We start from the raw sequence: 21,882 nt of genomic DNA, 5'->3' as shown, positions 1-21,882 counted from the left end.
TAAAGGAATATAAAACTATTCATTGACACAGCCAGAATACGGCAGATACATAGGTGAATGCCAGCAACAAACCAGTGAACTGAGCGCAGGACCCCAGTTGAAGAAATCAGAGAAAGGACTAAAAGAGCTTGAAGGGACTTGAGACCCCATATGAACAACAACACCAACCAACCAGAGCTTCCAGGGACTAAACCACAGCAGGACTTAATGGCCAACATCAGCTCTAACCATGATTCTACTTCCACATCAAACAGATTCCATGAATCATAACCTTTTAGAACAGATTTTAACTTCCTACAAAGGAATGGTTCAACCAGAGGAACCTTTACACAGAACAGCTGACTCGGACCTGCCTCTGTAGATCAGCTGGCCTCTTAAATCACAGCTCCACCTGCCTCTAGAGTTCTGGCATTAAAGGTGCACACCACCACACTAGGCCAAGTCTTGTTGTTAAATCAAGCTACTACTTTGTTTAATTCCGTTTTCTGAAGGTGGAGTTGGTATGAAAATAAACTACTGTATTTATTTGATAATACATCAATTCTGATGGGCTTGCTTTTAAACTATCCAATACATTACACACTCTGCTTTATCCGAAAGGTTATGGTTTCAGGAAAATGTTCAGGCTGATGGCCTCTCATCAACCTGTGTTTTCACGTTCAGCTCTTTTGAGTATTAAAAGCAAGCTAAAACAGACAGGTTATGTAAGTTTTTTATGCATACACTGCATACAAACAAACGCGCACACACACACACACACACACACACACACACACACACACACACACACACAAACCAGAATGGTCCTTCTGTGTCCCAGTTAAAAATAAGTTCTGACTTGAGTCATGACTGTAAAATCTCCCCAGTGTTTAAGAAAAGCTGTTCTTCAAGCCGAGGAAATACAACATGGTGTCAAGTACTCTACTGTTACAGGAAGCAACTACAGAGAGCTCTCACTCGCTCAAAGGAGTCAGTGCCTTTTGACGCAGAACGAAAACCAAAAATCTCCCAACTACTGCCAATGGTTTCAAAACTAGCATATCAGACGTGATTTTCAACAGGATGCTATTTGATCCACACTAGTAATTCAAAACCCAAGATCCAGATCATTCATATATATATATATATATATATATATATATATATATTATATATACATATATATATAATATTGTGTATTTATATATGCAAACAATTATTGTACTTCATTTCGGTACAAGAATGCCAAATCAGCCACTCCTCATAGAAGGCGATGAAAATCCGAGGCCACTTCATATTCGCCTCCTTTGCTTGTCAGCAGCATCTCTCTTCTTCGATTTGCTCTCATCGGATTCACTATCAGATAAAGATTTCCTTTTTGGACAATCGTTTTCTTTACCAGCTTTTCGAGAATGAAGAAGTGCTTCAATTAATTCTGGACAATCTAAATTTTCTCCTGGTACCCAAGTATTATCGGCATCTGTAAACCCCTTCCACTTCACGAAATAGTTCACTACACAATGGTTCAGTACTTCTTCTATCACAAATTCTTCAGGCTCAGCCTCTTCAACTCTTTTACTCTTTCCATTCTGTTTTTTTTTCCCATTTTTTGCAATGTAGTTTTATTGGAGGCCATTTTTAAAATTTTATCGGAGACTTGAAGGGCGCTCAGATGCTCAGGGCCGCGGATTCTGCAGAGTCTCCCGCCTGTGTGCTTCAGCTCAGCCACATCCTAGAGGAGGGGTTCCTCTGACATTTTAAAAGTCTATTTAAGGGTTGGGGATTTAACTCAGTCGTAGGGCACATGCCTAGCAAGCACAAGGCCCTGGGTTCGATCCTTAGCTCTGGGGAAGGAAAAAAAAAGACAAAATAAAAGTTGTAAAGTCGGGCTGGAAGGATGGCTTAGTGGTTAAGAGCACTGACTGCTCTTCCAGAGGTTCTGAGTTCAAATCCCAGCAACGACATGGTGTCTCACAGCCATCTGTAGTGAGATCTGATGCCCTCTTCTGGTGTGTCTGAAGACAGCTACAGTGTACTTATATATAAGAAATACATCTTTTTAAAAAAAAGTTGTAAAGTCTATTTCTGTTTGTTGGTTTGGTTTGGTTTGGTTAGGGATGGGTTTTTTAAGGTTGCTTTGTTGTTTTGGTTTCTGTTGGTTTGTTACGCACATGGTCTCACTGTGTATCCCTGCTGTCCTGAAATCACTGGCTCCTGAGCTCCTGAGCTCCTGAGCTCCTGAGCTCCTGAGCTCCTGAGCTCCTGAGCTCCTGAGCTCCTGAGCTCCTGATTTTGATTGCCTGCCAAGAGCTCTACCACTGAGTTAAATCCCCAACCCCCAAAAGCCTACAGCACCCGGTATCCCAGGTGGTCTCCCATCCACGTACTAAGCATGCCCGACCCTGCTTAGCTTCCGAGATCAGACGAGATCGGGCGCGTTCAGGGTGGTATGGCTGTAGGCTCTTCTGACATTTTTTTAAAGGAATATAAAACTATTCATTGACACAGCCAGAATACGGCAGATACATAGGTGAATGCCAGCAACAAACCAGTGAACTGAGCGCAGGACCCCAGTTGAAGAAATCAGAGAAAGGACTAAAAGAGCTTGAAGGGACTTGAGACCCCATATGAACAACAACACCAACCAACCAGAGCTTCCAGGGACTAAACCACAGCAGGACTTAATGGCCAACATCAGCTCTAACCATGATTCTACTTCCACATCAAACAGATTCCATGAATCATAACCTTTTAGAACAGATTTTAACTTCCTACAAAGGAATGGTTCAACCAGAGGAACCTTTACACAGAACAGCTGACTCGGACCTGCCTCTGTAGATCAGCTGGCCTCTTAAATCACAGCTCCACCTGCCTCTAGAGTTCTGGCATTAAAGGTGCACACCACCACACTAGGCCAAGTCTTGTTGTTAAATCAAGCTACTACTTTGTTTAATTCCGTTTTCTGAAGGTGGAGTTGGTATGAAAATAAACTACTGTATTTATTTGATAATACATCAATTCTGATGGGCTTGCTTTTAAACTATCCAATACATTACACACTCTGCTTTATCCGAAAGGTTATGGTTTCAGGAAAATGTTCAGGCTGATGGCCTCTCATCAACCTGTGTTTTCACGTTCAGCTCTTTTGAGTATTAAAAGCAAGCTAAAACAGACAGGTTATGTAAGTTTTTTATGCATACACTGCATACAAACAAACGCGCACACACACACACACACACACACACACACACACACACACACACACACAAACCAGAATGGTCCTTCTGTGTCCCAGTTAAAAATAAGTTCTGACTTGAGTCATGACTGTAAAATCTCCCCAGTGTTTAAGAAAAGCTGTTCTTCAAGCCGAGGAAATACAACATGGTGTCAAGTACTCTACTGTTACAGGAAGCAACTACAGAGAGCTCTCACTCGCTCAAAGGAGTCAGTGCCTTTTGACGCAGAACGAAAACCAAAAATCTCCCAACTACTGCCAATGGTTTCAAAACTAGCATATCAGACGTGATTTTCAACAGGATGCTATTTGATCCACACTAGTAATTCAAAACCCAAGATCCAGATCATTCATATATATATATATATATATATATATATATATATTATATATACATATATATATAATATTGTGTATTTATATATGCAAACAATTATTGTACTTCATTTCGGTACAAGAATGCCAAATCAGCCACTCCTCATAGAAGGCGATGAAAATCCGAGGCCACTTCATATTCGCCTCCTTTGCTTGTCAGCAGCATCTCTCTTCTTCGATTTGCTCTCATCGGATTCACTATCAGATAAAGATTTCCTTTTTGGACAATCGTTTTCTTTACCAGCTTTTCGAGAATGAAGAAGTGCTTCAATTAATTCTGGACAATCTAAATTTTCTCCTGGTACCCAAGTATTATCGGCATCTGTAAACCCCTTCCACTTCACGAAATAGTTCACTACACAATGGTTCAGTACTTCTTCTACCACAAATTCTTCAGGCTCAGCCTCTTCAACTCTTTTACTCTTTCCATTCTGTTTTTTTTTCCCATTTTTTGCAATGTAGTTTTATTGGAGGCCATTTTTAAAATTTTATCGGAGACTTGAAGGGCGCTCAGATGCTCAGGGCCGCGGATTCTGCAGAGTCTCCCGCCTGTGTGCTTCAGCTCAGCCACATCCTAGAGGAGGGGTTCCTCTGACATTTTAAAAGTCTATTTAAGGGTTGGGGATTTAACTCAGTCGTAGGGCACATGCCTAGCAAGCACAAGGCCCTGGGTTCGATCCTTAGCTCTGGGGAAGGAAAAAAAAAGACAAAATAAAAGTTGTAAAGTCGGGCTGGAAGGATGGCTTAGTGGTTAAGAGCACTGACTGCTCTTCCAGAGGTTCTGAGTTCAAATCCCAGCAACGACATGGTGTCTCACAGCCATCTGTAGTGAGATCTGATGCCCTCTTCTGGTGTGTCTGAAGACAGCTACAGTGTACTTATATATAAGAAATACATCTTTTTAAAAAAAAGTTGTAAAGTCTATTTCTGTTTGTTGGTTTGGTTTGGTTTGGTTAGGGATGGGTTTTTTAAGGTTGCTTTGTTGTTTTGGTTTCTGTTGGTTTGTTACGCACATGGTCTCACTGTGTATCCCTGCTGTCCTGAAATCACTGGCTCCTGAGCTCCTGAGCTCCTGAGCTCCTGAGCTCCTGAGCTCCTGAGCTCCTGAGCTCCTGAGCTCCTGAGCTCCTGATTTTGATTGCCTGCCAAGAGCTCTACCACTGAGTTAAATCCCCAACCCCCAAAAGCCTACAGCACCCGGTATCCCAGGTGGTCTCCCATCCACGTACTAAGCATGCCCGACCCTGCTTAGCTTCCGAGATCAGACGAGATCGGGCGCGTTCAGGGTGGTATGGCTGTAGGCTCTTCTGACATTTTTTTAAAGGAATATAAAACTATTCATTGACACAGCCAGAATACGGCAGATACATAGGTGAATGCCAGCAACAAACCAGTGAACTGAGCGCAGGACCCCAGTTGAAGAAATCAGAGAAAGGACTAAAAGAGCTTGAAGGGACTTGAGACCCCATATGAACAACAACACCAACCAACCAGAGCTTCCAGGGACTAAACCACAGCAGGACTTAATGGCCAACATCAGCTCTAACCATGATTCTACTTCCACATCAAACAGATTCCATGAATCATAACCTTTTAGAACAGATTTTAACTTCCTACAAAGGAATGGTTCAACCAGAGGAACCTTTACACAGAACAGCTGACTCGGACCTGCCTCTGTAGATCAGCTGGCCTCTTAAATCACAGCTCCACCTGCCTCTAGAGTTCTGGCATTAAAGGTGCACACCACCACACTAGGCCAAGTCTTGTTGTTAAATCAAGCTACTACTTTGTTTAATTCCGTTTTCTGAAGGTGGAGTTGGTATGAAAATAAACTACTGTATTTATTTGATAATACATCAATTCTGATGGGCTTGCTTTTAAACTATCCAATACATTACACACTCTGCTTTATCCGAAAGGTTATGGTTTCAGGAAAATGTTCAGGCTGATGGCCTCTCATCAACCTGTGTTTTCACGTTCAGCTCTTTTGAGTATTAAAAGCAAGCTAAAACAGACAGGTTATGTAAGTTTTTTATGCATACACTGCATACAAACAAACGCGCACACACACACACACACACACACACACACACACACACACACACACACAAACCAGAATGGTCCTTCTGTGTCCCAGTTAAAAATAAGTTCTGACTTGAGTCATGACTGTAAAATCTCCCCAGTGTTTAAGAAAAGCTGTTCTTCAAGCCGAGGAAATACAACATGGTGTCAAGTACTCTACTGTTACAGGAAGCAACTACAGAGAGCTCTCACTCGCTCAAAGGAGTCAGTGCCTTTTGACGCAGAACGAAAACCAAAAATCTCCCAACTACTGCCAATGGTTTCAAAACTAGCATATCAGACGTGATTTTCAACAGGATGCTATTTGATCCACACTAGTAATTCAAAACCCAAGATCCAGATCATTCATATATATATATATATATATATATATATTATATATACATATATATATAATATTGTGTATTTATATATGCAAACAATTATTGTACTTCATTTCGGTACAAGAATGCCAAATCAGCCACTCCTCATAGAAGGCGATGAAAATCCGAGGCCACTTCATATTCGCCTCCTTTGCTTGTCAGCAGCATCTCTCTTCTTCGATTTGCTCTCATCGGATTCACTATCAGATAAAGATTTCCTTTTTGGACAATCGTTTTCTTTACCAGCTTTTCGAGAATGAAGAAGTGCTTCAATTAATTCTGGACAATCTAAATTTTCTCCTGGTACCCAAGTATTATCGGCATCTGTAAACCCCTTCCACTTCACGAAATAGTTCACTACACAATGCTTCAGTACTTCTTCTACCACAAATTCTTCAGGCTCAGCCTCTTCAACTCTTTTACTCTTTCCATTCTGTTTTTTTTTTCCCATTTTTTGCAATGTAGTTTTATTGGAGGCCATTTTTAAAATTTTATCGGAGACTTGAAGGGCGCTCAGATGCTCAGGGCCGCGGATTCTGCAGAGTCTCCCGCCTGTGTGCTTCAGCTCAGCCACATCCTAGAGGAGGGGTTCCTCTGACATTTTAAAAGTCTATTTAAGGGTTGGGGATTTAACTCAGTCGTAGGGCACATGCCTAGCAAGCACAAGGCCCTGGGTTCGATCCTTAGCTCTGGGGAAGGAAAAAAAAGACAAAATAAAAGTTGTAAAGTCGGGCTGGAAGGATGGCTTAGTGGTTAAGAGCACTGACTGCTCTTCCAGAGGTTCTGAGTTCAAATCCCAGCAACGACATGGTGTCTCACAGCCATCTGTAGTGAGATCTGATGCCCTCTTCTGGTGTGTCTGAAGACAGCTACAGTGTACTTATATATAAGAAATACATCTTTTTAAAAAAAAGTTGTAAAGTCTATTTCTGTTTGTTGGTTTGGTTTGGTTTGGTTAGGGATGGGTTTTTTAAGGTTGCTTTGTTGTTTTGGTTTCTGTTGGTTTGTTACGCACATGGTCTCACTGTGTATCCCTGCTGTCCTGAAATCACTGGCTCCTGAGCTCCTGAGCTCCTGAGCTCCTGAGCTCCTGATTTTGATTGCCTGCCAAGAGCTCTACCACTGAGTTAAATCCCCAACCCCCAAAAGCCTACAGCACCCGGTATCCCAGGTGGTCTCCCATCCACGTACTAAGCATGCCCGACCCTGCTTAGCTTCCGAGATCAGACGAGATCGGGCGCGTTCAGGGTGGTATGGCTGTAGGCTCTTCTGACATTTTTTTAAAGGAATATAAAACTATTCATTGACACAGCCAGAATACGGCAGATACATAGGTGAATGCCAGCAACAAACCAGTGAACTGAGCGCAGGACCCCAGTTGAAGAAATCAGAGAAAGGACTAAAAGAGCTTGAAGGGACTTGAGACCCCATATGAACAACAACACCAACCAACCAGAGCTTCCAGGGACTAAACCACAGCAGGACTTAATGGCCAACATCAGCTCTAACCATGATTCTACTTCCACATCAAACAGATTCCATGAATCATAACCTTTTAGAACAGATTTTAACTTCCTACAAAGGAATGGTTCAACCAGAGGAACCTTTACACAGAACAGCTGACTCGGACCTGCCTCTGTAGATCAGCTGGCCTCTTAAATCACAGCTCCACCTGCCTCTAGAGTTCTGGCATTAAAGGTGCACACCACCACACTAGGCCAAGTCTTGTTGTTAAATCAAGCTACTACTTTGTTTAATTCCGTTTTCTGAAGGTGGAGTTGGTATGAAAATAAACTACTGTATTTATTTGATAATACATCAATTCTGATGGGCTTGCTTTTAAACTATCCAATACATTACACACTCTGCTTTATCCGAAAGGTTATGGTTTCAGGAAAATGTTCAGGCTGATGGCCTCTCATCAACCTGTGTTTTCACGTTCAGCTCTTTTGAGTATTAAAAGCAAGCTAAAACAGACAGGTTATGTAAGTTTTTTATGCATACACTGCATACAAACAAACGCGCACACACACACACACACACACACACACACACACACACACACACACACAAACCAGAATGGTCCTTCTGTGTCCCAGTTAAAAATAAGTTCTGACTTGAGTCATGACTGTAAAATCTCCCCAGTGTTTAAGAAAAGCTGTTCTTCAAGCCGAGGAAATACAACATGGTGTCAAGTACTCTACTGTTACAGGAAGCAACTACAGAGAGCTCTCACTCGCTCAAAGGAGTCAGTGCCTTTTGACGCAGAACGAAAACCAAAAATCTCCCAACTACTGCCAATGGTTTCAAAACTAGCATATCAGACGTGATTTTCAACAGGATGCTATTTGATCCACACTAGTAATTCAAAACCCAAGATCCAGATCATTCATATATATATATATATATATATATATATTATATATACATATATATATAATATTGTGTATTTATATATGCAAACAATTATTGTACTTCATTTCGGTACAAGAATGCCAAATCAGCCACTCCTCATAGAAGGCGATGAAAATCCGAGGCCACTTCATATTCGCCTCCTTTGCTTGTCAGCAGCATCTCTCTTCTTCGATTTGCTCTCATCGGATTCACTATCAGATAAAGATTTCCTTTTTGGACAATCGTTTTCTTTACCAGCTTTTCGAGAATGAAGAAGTGCTTCAATTAATTCTGGACAATCTAAATTTTCTCCTGGTACCCAAGTATTATCGGCATCTGTAAACCCCTTCCACTTCACGAAATAGTTCACTACACAATGGTTCAGTACTTCTTCTACCACAAATTCTTCAGGCTCAGCCTCTTCAACTCTTTTACTCTTTCCATTCTGTTTTTTTTTCCCATTTTTTGCAATGTAGTTTTATTGGAGGCCATTTTTAAAATTTTATCGGAGACTTGAAGGGCGCTCAGATGCTCAGGGCCGCGGATTCTGCAGAGTCTCCCGCCTGTGTGCTTCAGCTCAGCCACATCCTAGAGGAGGGGTTCCTCTGACATTTTAAAAGTCTATTTAAGGGTTGGGGATTTAACTCAGTCGTAGGGCACATGCCTAGCAAGCACAAGGCCCTGGGTTCGATCCTTAGCTCTGGGGAAGGAAAAAAAAGACAAAATAAAAGTTGTAAAGTCGGGCTGGAAGGATGGCTTAGTGGTTAAGAGCACTGACTGCTCTTCCAGAGGTTCTGAGTTCAAATCCCAGCAACGACATGGTGTCTCACAGCCATCTGTAGTGAGATCTGATGCCCTCTTCTGGTGTGTCTGAAGACAGCTACAGTGTACTTATATATAAGAAATACATCTTTTTAAAAAAAAGTTGTAAAGTCTATTTCTGTTTGTTGGTTTGGTTTGGTTTGGTTAGGGATGGGTTTTTTAAGGTTGCTTTGTTGTTTTGGTTTCTGTTGGTTTGTTACGCACATGGTCTCACTGTGTATCCCTGCTGTCCTGAAATCACTGGCTCCTGAGCTCCTGAGCTCCTGAGCTCCTGAGCTCCTGAGCTCCTGAGCTCCTGAGCTCCTGAGCTCCTGATTTTGATTGCCTGCCAAGAGCTCTACCACTGAGTTAAATCCCCAACCCCCAAAAGCCTACAGCACCCGGTATCCCAGGTGGTCTCCCATCCACGTACTAAGCATGCCCGACCCTGCTTAGCTTCCGAGATCAGACGAGATCGGGCGCGTTCAGGGTGGTATGGCTGTAGGCTCTTCTGACATTTTTTTAAAGGAATATAAAACTATTCATTGACACAGCCAGAATACGGCAGATACATAGGTGAATGCCAGCAACAAACCAGTGAACTGAGCGCAGGACCCCAGTTGAAGAAATCAGAGAAAGGACTAAAAGAGCTTGAAGGGACTTGAGACCCCATATGAACAACAACACCAACCAACCAGAGCTTCCAGGGACTAAACCACAGCAGGACTTAATGGCCAACATCAGCTCTAACCATGATTCTACTTCCACATCAAACAGATTCCATGAATCATAACCTTTTAGAACAGATTTTAACTTCCTACAAAGGAATGGTTCAACCAGAGGAACCTTTACACAGAACAGCTGACTCGGACCTGCCTCTGTAGATCAGCTGGCCTCTTAAATCACAGCTCCACCTGCCTCTAGAGTTCTGGCATTAAAGGTGCACACCACCACACTAGGCCAAGTCTTGTTGTTAAATCAAGCTACTACTTTGTTTAATTCCGTTTTCTGAAGGTGGAGTTGGTATGAAAATAAACTACTGTATTTATTTGATAATACATCAATTCTGATGGGCTTGCTTTTAAACTATCCAATACATTACACACTCTGCTTTATCCGAAAGGTTATGGTTTCAGGAAAATGTTCAGGCTGATGGCCTCTCATCAACCTGTGTTTTCACGTTCAGCTCTTTTGAGTATTAAAAGCAAGCTAAAACAGACAGGTTATGTAAGTTTTTTATGCATACACTGCATACAAACAAACGCGCACACACACACACACACACACACACACACACACACACACACACAAACCAGAATGGTCCTTCTGTGTCCCAGTTAAAAATAAGTTCTGACTTGAGTCATGACTGTAAAATCTCCCCAGTGTTTAAGAAAAGCTGTTCTTCAAGCCGAGGAAATACAACATGGTGTCAAGTACTCTACTGTTACAGGAAGCAACTACAGAGAGCTCTCACTCGCTCAAAGGAGTCAGTGCCTTTTGACGCAGAACGAAAACCAAAAATCTCCCAACTACTGCCAATGGTTTCAAAACTAGCATATCAGACGTGATTTTCAACAGGATGCTATTTGATCCACACTAGTAATTCAAAACCCAAGATCCAGATCATTCATATATATATATATATATATATATATTATATATACATATATATATAATATTGTGTATTTATATATGCAAACAATTATTGTACTTCATTTCGGTACAAGAATGCCAAATCAGCCACTCCTCATAGAAGGCGATGAAAATCCGAGGCCACTTCATATTCGCCTCCTTTGCTTGTCAGCAGCATCTCTCTTCTTCGATTTGCTCTCATCGGATTCACTATCAGATAAAGATTTCCTTTTTGGACAATCGTTTTCTTTACCAGCTTTTCGAGAATGAAGAAGTGCTTCAATTAATTCTGGACAATCTAAATTTTCTCCTGGTACCCAAGTATTATCGGCATCTGTAAACCCCTTCCACTTCACGAAATAGTTCACTACACAATGGTTCAGTACTTCTTCTACCACAAATTCTTCAGGCTCAGCCTCTTCAACTCTTTTACTCTTTCCATTCTGTTTTTTTTCCCATTTTTTGCAATGTAGTTTTATTGGAGGCCATTTTTAAAATTTTATCGGAGACTTGAAGGGCGCTCAGATGCTCAGGGCCGCGGATTCTGCAGAGTCTCCCGCCTGTGTGCTTCAGCTCAGCCACATCCTAGAGGAGGGGTTCCTCTGACATTTTAAAAGTCTATTTAAGGGTTGGGGATTTAACTCAGTCGTAGGGCACATGCCTAGCAAGCACAAGGCCCTGGGTTCGATCCTTAGCTCTGGGGAAGGAAAAAAAAAGACAAAATAAAAGTTGTAAAGTCGGGCTGGAAGGATGGCTTAGTGGTTAAGAGCACTGACTGCTCTTCCAGAGGTTCTGAGTTCAAATCCCAGCAACGACATGGTGTCTCACAGCCATCTGTAGTGAGATCTGATGCCCTCTTCTGGTGTGTCTGAAGACAGCTACAGTGTACTTATATATAAGAAATACATCTTTTTAAAAAAAAGTTGTAAAGTCTATTTCTGTTTGTTGGTTTGGTTTGGTTTGGTTAGGGATGGGTTTTTTAAGGTTGCTTTGTTGTTTTGGTTTCTGTTGGTTTGTTACGCACATGGTCTCACTGTGTATCCCTGCTGTCCTGAAATCACTGGCTCCTGAGCTCCTGAGCTCCTGAGCTCCTGAGCTCCTGAGCTCCTGAGCTCCTGAGCTCCTGAGCTCCTGAGCTCCTGAGCTCCTGATTTTGATTGCCTGCCAAGAGCTCTACCACTGAGTTAAATCCCCAACCCCCAAAAGCCTACAGCACCCGGTATCCCAGGTGGTCTCCCATCCACGTACTAAGCATGCCCGACCCTGCTTAGCTTCCGAGATCAGACGAGATCGGGCGCGTTCAGGGTGGTATGGCTGTAGGCTCTTCTGACATTTTTTTAAAGGAATATAAAACTATTCATTGACACAGCCAGAATACGGCAGATACATAGGTGAATGCCAGCAACAAACCAGTGAACTGAGCGCAGGACCCCAGTTGAAGAAATCAGAGAAAGGACTAAAAGAGCTTGAAGGGACTTGAGACCCCATATGAACAACAACACCAACCAACCAGAGCTTCCAGGGACTAAACCACAGCAGGACTTAATGGCCAACATCAGCTCTAACCATGATTCTACTTCCACATCAAACAGATTCCATGAATCATAACCTTTTAGAACAGATTTTAACTTCCTACAAAGGAATGGTTCAACCAGAGGAACCTTTACACAGAACAGCTGACTCGGACCTGCCTCTGTAGATCAGCTGGCCTCTTAAATCACAGCTCCACCTGCCTCTAGAGTTCTGGCATTAAAGGTGCACACCACCACACTAGGCCAAGTCTTGTTGTTAAATCAAGCTACTACTTTGTTTAATTCCGTTTTCTGAAGGTGGAGTTGGTATGAAAATAAACTACTGTATTTATTTGATAATACATCAATTCTGATGGGCTTGCTTTTAAACTATCCAATACATTACACACTCTGCTTTATCCGAAAGGTTATGGTTTCAGGAAAATGTTCAGGCTGATGGCCTCTCATCAACCTGTGTTTTCACGTTCAGCTCTTTTGAGTATTAAAAGCAAGCTAAAACAGACAGGTTATGTAAGTTTTTTATGCATACACTGCATACAAACAAACGCGCACACACACACACACACACACACACACACACACACACACACACAAACCAGAATGGTCCTTCTGTGTCCCAGTTAAAAATAAGTTCTGACTTGAGTCATGACTGTAAAATCTCCCCAGTGTTTAAGAAAAGCTGTTCTTCAAGCCGAGGAAATACAACATGGTGTCAAGTACTCTACTGTTACAGGAAGCAACTACAGAGAGCTCTCACTCGCTCAAAGGAGTCAGTGCCTTTTGACGCAGAACGAAAACCAAAAATCTCCCAACTACTGCCAATGGTTTCAAAACTAGCATATCAGACGTGATTTTCAACAGGATGCTATTTGATCCACACTAGTAATTCAAAACCCAAGATCCAGATCATTCATATATATATATATATATATATATTATATATACATATATATATAATATTGTGTATTTATATATGCAAACAATTATTGTACTTCATTTCGGTACAAGAATGCCAAATCAGCCACTCCTCATAGAAGGCGATGAAAATCCGAGGCCACTTCATATTCGCCTCCTTTGCTTGTCAGCAGCATCTCTCTTCTTCGATTTGCTCTCATCGGATTCACTATCAGATAAAGATTTCCTTTTTGGACAATCGTTTTCTTTACCAGCTTTTCGAGAATGAAGAAGTGCTTCAATTAATTCTGGACAATCTAAATTTTCTCCTGGTACCCAAGTATTATCGGCATCTGTAAACCCCTTCCACTTCACGAAATAGTTCACTACACAATGGTTCAGTACTTCTTCTACCACAAATTCTTCAGGCTCAGCCTCTTCAACTCTTTTACTCTTTCCATTCTGTTTTTTTTTCCCATTTTTTGCAATGTAGTTTTATTGGAGGCCATTTTTAAAATTTTATCGGAGACTTGAAGGGCGCTCAGATGCTCAGGGCCGCGGATTCTGCAGAGTCTCCCGCCTGTGTGCTTCAGCTCAGCCACATCCTAGAGGAGGGGTTCCTCTAACATTTTAAAAGTCTATTTAAGGGTTGGGGATTTAACTCAGTCGTAGGGCACATGCCTAGCAAGCACAAGGCCCTGGGTTCGATCCTTAGCTCTGGGGAAGGAAAAAAAAGACAAAATAAAAGTTGTAAAGTCGGGCTGGAAGGATGGCTTAGTGGTTAAGAGCACTGACTGCTCTTCCAGAGGTTCTGAGTTCAAATCCCAGCAACGACATGGTGTCTCACAGCCATCTGTAGTGAGATCTGATGCCCTCTTCTGGTGTGTCTGAAGACAGCTACAGTGTACTTATATATAAGAAATACATCTTTTTAAAAAAAAGTTGTAAAGTCTATTTCTGTTTGTTGGTTTGGTTTGGTTTGGTTAGGGATGGGTTTTTTAAGGTTGCTTTGTTGTTTTGGTTTCTGTTGGTTTGTTACGCACATGGTCTCACTGTGTATCCCTGCTGTCCTGAAATCACTGGCTCCTGAGCTCCTGAGCTCCTGAGCTCCTGAGCTCCTGAGCTCCTGAGCTCCTGAGCTCCTGAGCTCCTGAGCTCCTGAGCTCCTGAGCTCCTGAGCTCCTGAGCTCCTGAGCTCCTGAGCTCCTGAGCTCCTGAGCTCCTGAGCTCCTGAGCTCCTGAGCTCCTGAGCTCCTGAGCTCCTGAGCTCCTGAGCTCCTGAGCTCCTGAGCTCCTGAGCTCCTGAGCTCCTGAGCTCCTGAGCTCCTGAGCTCCTGAGCTCCTGAGCTCCTGAGCTCCTGAGCTCCTGAGCTCCTGAGCTCCTGAGCTCCTGAGCTCCTGAGCTCCTGAGCTCCTGAGCTCCTGAGCTCCTGAGCTCCTGAGCTCCTGAGCTCCTGAGCTCCTGAGCTCCTGAGCTCCTGAGCTCCTGAGCTCCTGAGCTCCTGAGCTCCTGAGCTCCTGAGCTCCTGAGCTCCTGAGCTCCTGAGCTCCTGAGCTCCTGAGCTCCTGAGCTCCTGAGCTCCTGAGCTCCTGAGCTCCTGAGCTCCTGAGCTCCTGAGCTCCTGAGCTCCTGAGCTCCTGAGCTCCTGAGCTCCTGAGCTCCTGAGCTCCTGAGCTCCTGAGCTCCTGAGCTCCTGAGCTCCTGAGCTCCTGAGCTCCTGAGCTCCTGAGCTCCTGAGCTCCTGAGCTCCTGAGCTCCTGAGCTCCTGAGCTCCTGAGCTCCTGAGCTCCTGAGCTCCTGAGCTCCTGAGCTCCTGAGCTCCTGAGCTCCTGAGCTCCTGAGCTCCTGAGCTCCTGAGCTCCTGAGCTCCTGAGCTCCTGAGCTCCTGAGCTCCTGAGCTCCTGAGCTCCTGAGCTCCTGAGCTCCTGAGCTCCTGAGCTCCTGAGCTCCTGAGCTCCTGAGCTCCTGAGCTCCTGAGCTCCTGAGCTCCTGAGCTCCTGAGCTCCTGAGCTCCTGAGCTCCTGAGCTCCTGAGCTCCTGAGCTCCTGAGCTCCTGAGCTCCTGAGCTCCTGAGCTCCTGAGCTCCTGAGCTCCTGAGCTCCTGAGCTCCTGAGCTCCTGAGCTCCTGAGCTCCTGAGCTCCTGAGCTCCTGAGCTCCTGAGCTCCTGAGCTCCTGAGCTCCTGAGCTCCTGAGCTCCTGAGCTCCTGAGCTCCTGAGCTCCTGAGCTCCTGAGCTCCTGAGCTCCTGAGCTCCTGAGCTCCTGAGCTCCTGAGCTCCTGAGCTCCTGAGCTCCTGAGCTCCTGAGCTCCTGAGCTCCTGAGCTCCTGAGCTCCTGAGCTCCTGAGCTCCTGAGCTCCTGAGCTCCTGAGCTCCTGAGCTCCTGAGCTCCTGAGCTCCTGAGCTCCTGAGCTCCTGAGCTCCTGAGCTCCTGAGCTCCTGAGCTCCTGAGCTCCTGAGCTCCTGAGCTCCTGAGCTCCTGAGCTCCTGAGCTCCTGAGCTCCTGAGCTCCTGAGCTCCTGAGCTCCTGAGCTCCTGAGCTCCTGAGCTCCTGAGCTCCTGAGCTCCTGAGCTCCTGAGCTCCTGAGCTCCTGAGCTCCTGAGCTCCTGAGCTCCTGAGCTCCTGAGCTCCTGAGCTCCTGAGCTCCTGAGCTCCTGAGCTCCTGAGCTCCTGAGCTCCTGAGCTCCTGAGCTCCTGAGCTCCTGAGCTCCTGAGCTCCTGAGCTCCTGAGCTCCTGAGCTCCTGAGCTCCTGAGCTCCTGAGCTCCTGAGCTCCTGAGCTCCTGAGCTCCTGAGCTCCTGAGCTCCTGAGCTCCTGAGCTCCTGAGCTCCTGAGCTCCTGAGCTCCTGAGCTCCTGAGCTCCTGAGCTCCTGAGCTCCTGAGCTCCTGAGCTCCTGAGCTCCTGAGCTCCTGAGCTCCTGAGCTCCTGAGCTCCTGAGCTCCTGAGCTCCTGAGCTCCTGAGCTCCTGAGCTCCTGAGCTCCTGAGCTCCTGAGCTCCTGAGCTCCTGAGCTCCTGAGCTCCTGAGCTCCTGAGCTCCTGAGCTCCTGAGCTCCTGAGCTCCTGAGCTCCTGAGCTCCTGAGCTCCTGAGCTCCTGAGCTCCTGAGCTCCTGAGCTCCTGAGCTCCTGAGCTCCTGAGCTCCTGAGCTCCTGAGCTCCTGAGCTCCTGAGCTCCTGAGCTCCTGAGCTCCTGAGCTCCTGAGCTCCTGAGCTCCTGAGCTCCTGAGCTCCTGAGCTCCTGAGCTCCTGAGCTCCTGAGCTCCTGAGCTCCTGAGCTCCTGAGCTCCTGAGCTCCTGAGCTCCTGAGCTCCTGAGCTCCTGAGCTCCTGAGCTCCTGAGCTCCTGAGCTCCTGAGCTCCTGAGCTCCTGAGCTCCTGAGCTCCTGAGCTCCTGAGCTCCTGAGCTCCTGAGCTCCTGAGCTCCTGAGCTCCTGAGCTCCTGAGCTCCTGAGCTCCTGAGCTCCTGAGCTCCTGAGCTCCTGAGCTCCTGAGCTCCTGAGCTCCTGAGCTCCTGAGCTCCTGAGCTCCTGAGCTCCTGAGCTCCTGAGCTCCTGAGCTCCTGAGCTCCTGAGCTCCTGAGCTCCTGAGCTCCTGAGCTCCTGAGCTCCTGAGCTCCTGAGCTCCTGAGCTCCTGAGCTCCTGAGCTCCTGAGCTCCTGAGCTCCTGAGCTCCTGAGCTCCTGAGCTCCTGAGCTCCTGAGCTCCTGAGCTCCTGAGCTCCTGAGCTCCTGAGCTCCTGAGCTCCTGAGCTCCTGAGCTCCTGAGCTCCTGAGCTCCTGAGCTCCTGAGCTCCTGAGCTCCTGAGCTCCTGAGCTCCTGAGCTCCTGAGCTCCTGAGCTCCTGAGCTCCTGAGCTCCTGAGCTCCTGAGCTCCTGAGCTCCTGAGCTCCTGAGCTCCTGAGCTCCTGAGCTCCTGAGCTCCTGAGCTCCTGAGCTCCTGAGCTCCTGAGCTCCTGAGCTCCTGAGCTCCTGAGCTCCTGAGCTCCTGAGCTCCTGAGCTCCTGAGCTCCTGAGCTCCTGAGCTCCTGAGCTCCTGAGCTCCTGAGCTCCTGAGCTCCTGAGCTCCTGAGCTCCTGAGCTCCTGAGCTCCTGAGCTCCTGAGCTCCTGAGCTCCTGAGCTCCTGAGCTCCTGAGCTCCTGAGCTCCTGAGCTCCTGAGCTCCTGAGCTCCTGAGCTCCTGAGCTCCTGAGCTCCTGAGCTCCTGAGCTCCTGAGCTCCTGAGCTCCTGAGCTCCTGAGCTCCTGAGCTCCTGAGCTCCTGAGCTCCTGAGCTCCTGAGCTCCTGAGCTCCTGAGCTCCTGAGCTCCTGAGCTCCTGAGCTCCTGAGCTCCTGAGCTCCTGAGCTCCTGAGCTCCTGAGCTCCTGAGCTCCTGAGCTCCTGAGCTCCTGAGCTCCTGAGCTCCTGAGCTCCTGAGCTCCTGAGCTCCTGAGCTCCTGAGCTCCTGAGCTCCTGAGCTCCTGAGCTCCTGAGCTCCTGAGCTCCTGAGCTCCTGAGCTCCTGAGCTCCTGAGCTCCTGAGCTCCTGAGCTCCTGAGCTCCTGAGCTCCTGAGCTCCTGAGCTCCTGAGCTCCTGAGCTCCTGAGCTCCTGAGCTCCTGAGCTCCTGAGCTCCTGAGCTCCTGAGCTCCTGAGCTCCTGAGCTCCTGAGCTCCTGAGCTCCTGAGCTCCTGAGCTCCTGAGCTCCTGAGCTCCTGAGCTCCTGAGCTCCTGAGCTCCTGAGCTCCTGAGCTCCTGAGCTCCTGAGCTCCTGAGCTCCTGAGCTCCTGAGCTCCTGAGCTCCTGAGCTCCTGAGCTCCTGAGCTCCTGAGCTCCTGAGCTCCTGAGCTCCTGAGCTCCTGAGCTCCTGAGCTCCTGAGCTCCTGAGCTCCTGAGCTCCTGAGCTCCTGAGCTCCTGAGCTCCTGAGCTCCTGAGCTCCTGAGCTCCTGAGCTCCTGAGCTCCTGAGCTCCTGAGCTCCTGAGCTCCTGAGCTCCTGAGCTCCTGAGCTCCTGAGCTCCTGAGCTCCTGAGCTCCTGAGCTCCTGAGCTCCTGAGCTCCTGAGCTCCTGAGCTCCTGAGCTCCTGAGCTCCTGAGCTCCTGAGCTCCTGAGCTCCTGAGCTCCTGAGCTCCTGAGCTCCTGAGCTCCTGAGCTCCTGAGCTCCTGAGCTCCTGAGCTCCTGAGCTCCTGAGCTCCTGAGCTCCTGAGCTCCTGAGCTCCTGAGCTCCTGAGCTTGAGCTCCTGAGCTCCTGCCAAGAGCTCTACCACTGAGTTAAATCCCCAACCCCCAAAAGCCTACAGCACCCGGTATCCCAGGTGGTCTCCCATCCACGTACTAAGCATGCCCGACCCTGCTTAGCTTCCGAGATCAGACGAGATCGGGCGCGTTCAGGGTGGTATGGCTGTAGGCTCTTCTGACATTTTTTTAAAGGAATATAAAACTATTCATTGACACAGCCAGAATACGGCAGATACATAGGTGAATGCCAGCAACAAACCAGTGAACTGAGCGCAGGACCCCAGTTGAAGAAATCAGAGAAAGGACTAAAAGAGCTTGAAGGGACTTGAGACCCCATATGAACAACAACACCAACCAACCAGAGCTTCCAGGGACTAAACCACAGCAGGACTTAATGGCCAACATCAGCTCTAACCATGATTCTACTTCCACATCAAACAGATTCCATGAATCATAACCTTTTAGAACAGATTTTAACTTCCTACAAAGGAATGGTTCAACCAGAGGAACCTTTACACAGAACAGCTGACTCGGACCTGCCTCTGTAGATCAGCTGGCCTCTTAAATCACAGCTCCACCTGCCTCTAGAGTTCTGGCATTAAAGGTGCACACCACCACACTAGGCCAAGTCTTGTTGTTAAATCAAGCTACTACTTTGTTTAATTCCGTTTTCTGAAGGTGGAGTTGGTATGAAAATAAACTACTGTATTTATTTGATAATACATCAATTCTGATGGGCTTGCTTTTAAACTATCCAATACATTACACACTCTGCTTTATCCGAAAGGTTATGGTTTCAGGAAAATGTTCAGGCTGATGGCCTCTCATCAACCTGTGTTTTCACGTTCAGCTCTTTTGAGTATTAAAAGCAAGCTAAAACAGACAGGTTATGTAAGTTTTTTATGCATACACTGCATACAAACAAACGCGCACACACACACACACACACACACACACACACACACACACACACACACAAACCAGAATGGTCCTTCTGTGTCCCAGTTAAAAATAAGTTCTGACTTGAGTCATGACTGTAAAATCTCCCCAGTGTTTAAGAAAAGCTGTTCTTCAAGCCGAGGAAATACAACATGGTGTCAAGTACTCTACTGTTACAGGAAGCAACTACAGAGAGCTCTCACTCGCTCAAAGGAGTCAGTGCCTTTTGACGCAGAACGAAAACCAAAAATCTCCCAACTACTGCCAATGGTTTCAAAACTAGCATATCAGACGTGATTTTCAACAGGATGCTATTTGATCCACACTAGTAATTCAAAACCCAAGATCCAGATCATTCATATATATATATATATATATATATATATATATTATATATACATATATATATAATATTGTGTATTTATATATGCAAACAATTATTGTACTTCATTTCGGTACAAGAATGCCAAATCAGCCACTCCTCATAGAAGGCGATGAAAATCCGAGGCCACTTCATATTCGCCTCCTTTGCTTGTCAGCAGCATCTCTCTTCTTCGATTTGCTCTCATCGGATTCACTATCAGATAAAGATTTCCTTTTTGGACAATCGTTTTCTTTACCAGCTTTTCGAGAATGAAGAAGTGCTTCAATTAATTCTGGACAATCTAAATTTTCTCCTGGTACCCAAGTATTATCGGCATCTGTAAACCCCTTCCACTTCACGAAATAGTTCACTACACAATGGTTCAGTACTTCTTCTACCACAAATTCTTCAGGCTCAGCCTCTTCAACTCTTTTACTCTTTCCATTCTGTTTTTTTTTTCCCATTTTTTGCAATGTAGTTTTATTGGAGGCCATTTTTAAAATTTTATCGGAGACTTGAAGGGCGCTCAGATGCTCAGGGCCGCGGATTCTGCAGAGTCTCCCGCCTGTGTGCTTCAGCTCAGCCACATCCTAGAGGAGGGGTTCCTCTGACATTTTAAAAGTCTATTTAAGGGTTGGGGATTTAACTCAGTCGTAGGGCACATGCCTAGCAAGCACAAGGCCCTGGGTTCGATCCTTAGCTCTGGGGAAGGAAAAAAAAGACAAAATAAAAGTTGTAAAGTCGGGCTGGAAGGATGGCTTAGTGGTTAAGAGCACTGACTGCTCTTCCAGAGGTTCTGAGTTCAAATCCCAGCAACGACATGGTGTCTCACAGCCATCTGTAGTGAGATCTGATGCCCTCTTCTGGTGTGTCTGAAGACAGCTACAGTGTACTTATATATAAGAAATACATCTTTTTAAAAAAAAAGTTGTAAAGTCTATTTCTGTTTGTTGGTTTGGTTTGGTTTGGTTAGGGATGGGTTTTTTAAGGTTGCTTTGTTGTTTTGGTTTCTGTTGGTTTGTTACGCACATGGTCTCACTGTGTATCCCTGCTGTCCTGAAATCACTGGCTCCTGAGCTCCTGAGCTCCTGAGCTCCTGAGCTCCTGAGCTCCTGAGCTCCTGAGCTCCTGAGCTCCTGATTTTGATTGCCTGCCAAGAGCTCTACCACTGAGTTAAATCCCCAACCCCCAAAAGCCTACAGCACCCGGTATCCCAGGTGGTCTCCCATCCACGTACTAAGCATGCCCGACCCTGCTTAGCTTCCGAGATCAGACGAGATCGGGCGCGTTCAGGGTGGTATGGCTGTAGGCTCTTCTGACATTTTTTTAAAGGAATATAAAACTATTCATTGACACAGCCAGAATACGGCAGATACATAGGTGAATGCCAGCAACAAACCAGTGAACTGAGCGCAGGACCCCAGTTGAAGAAATCAGAGAAAGGACTAAAAGAGCTTGAAGGGACTTGAGACCCCATATGAACAACAACACCAACCAACCAGAGCTTCCAGGGACTAAACCACAGCAGGACTTAATGGCCAACATCAGCTCTAACCATGATTCTACTTCCACATCAAACAGATTCCATGAATCATAACCTTTTAGAACAGATTTTAACTTCCTACAAAGGAATGGTTCAACCAGAGGAACCTTTACACAGAACAGCTGACTCGGACCTGCCTCTGTAGATCAGCTGGCCTCTTAAATCACAGCTCCACCTGCCTCTAGAGTTCTGGCATTAAAGGTGCACACCACCACACTAGGCCAAGTCTTGTTGTTAAATCAAGCTACTACTTTGTTTAATTCCGTTTTCTGAAGGTGGAGTTGGTATGAAAATAAACTACTGTATTTATTTGATAATACATCAATTCTGATGGGCTTGCTTTTAAACTATCCAATACATTACACACTCTGCTTTATCCGAAAGGTTATGGTTTCAGGAAAATGTTCAGGCTGATGGCCTCTCATCAACCTGTGTTTTCACGTTCAGCTCTTTTGAGTATTAAAAGCAAGCTAAAACAGACAGGTTATGTAAGTTTTTTATGCATACACTGCATACAAACAAACGCGCACACACACACAC

General features: G+C 45.8%; 7 pseudogenes; all 7 read right to left on the bottom strand.

The window, feature by feature from the left end:
• Positions 1-2,322: 2,322 nt before the first annotated feature.
• LOC148002148 (5S ribosomal RNA) lies at positions 2,323-2,440 on the bottom strand (annotated as a pseudogene).
• A 2,334-nt stretch (positions 2,441-4,774) lies between these two features.
• LOC148002147 (5S ribosomal RNA) lies at positions 4,775-4,892 on the bottom strand (annotated as a pseudogene).
• Positions 4,893-7,180: 2,288 nt separating this feature from the next.
• On the bottom strand, positions 7,181-7,298 carry LOC148002146 (5S ribosomal RNA; annotated as a pseudogene).
• A 2,319-nt stretch (positions 7,299-9,617) lies between these two features.
• LOC148002145 (5S ribosomal RNA) lies at positions 9,618-9,735 on the bottom strand (annotated as a pseudogene).
• A 2,329-nt stretch (positions 9,736-12,064) lies between these two features.
• Positions 12,065-12,182, bottom strand: LOC148002144 (5S ribosomal RNA; annotated as a pseudogene).
• Positions 12,183-18,549: 6,367 nt separating this feature from the next.
• LOC148002143 (5S ribosomal RNA) lies at positions 18,550-18,667 on the bottom strand (annotated as a pseudogene).
• A 2,325-nt stretch (positions 18,668-20,992) lies between these two features.
• LOC148002142 (5S ribosomal RNA) lies at positions 20,993-21,110 on the bottom strand (annotated as a pseudogene).
• Positions 21,111-21,882: the final 772 nt, after the last annotated feature.

This window comes from Rattus norvegicus, chromosome 12 (assembly GCF_021556685.1).
Source record: "Rattus norvegicus strain SHRSP/BbbUtx chromosome 12, alternate assembly SHRSP_T2T, whole genome shotgun sequence".
Taxonomy (NCBI): Eukaryota; Metazoa; Chordata; class Mammalia; order Rodentia; family Muridae; genus Rattus; species Rattus norvegicus.
The sequence above is the reverse complement of the archived record's forward strand: the minus strand, read 5'-3'. Positions and strand labels throughout refer to the sequence as shown.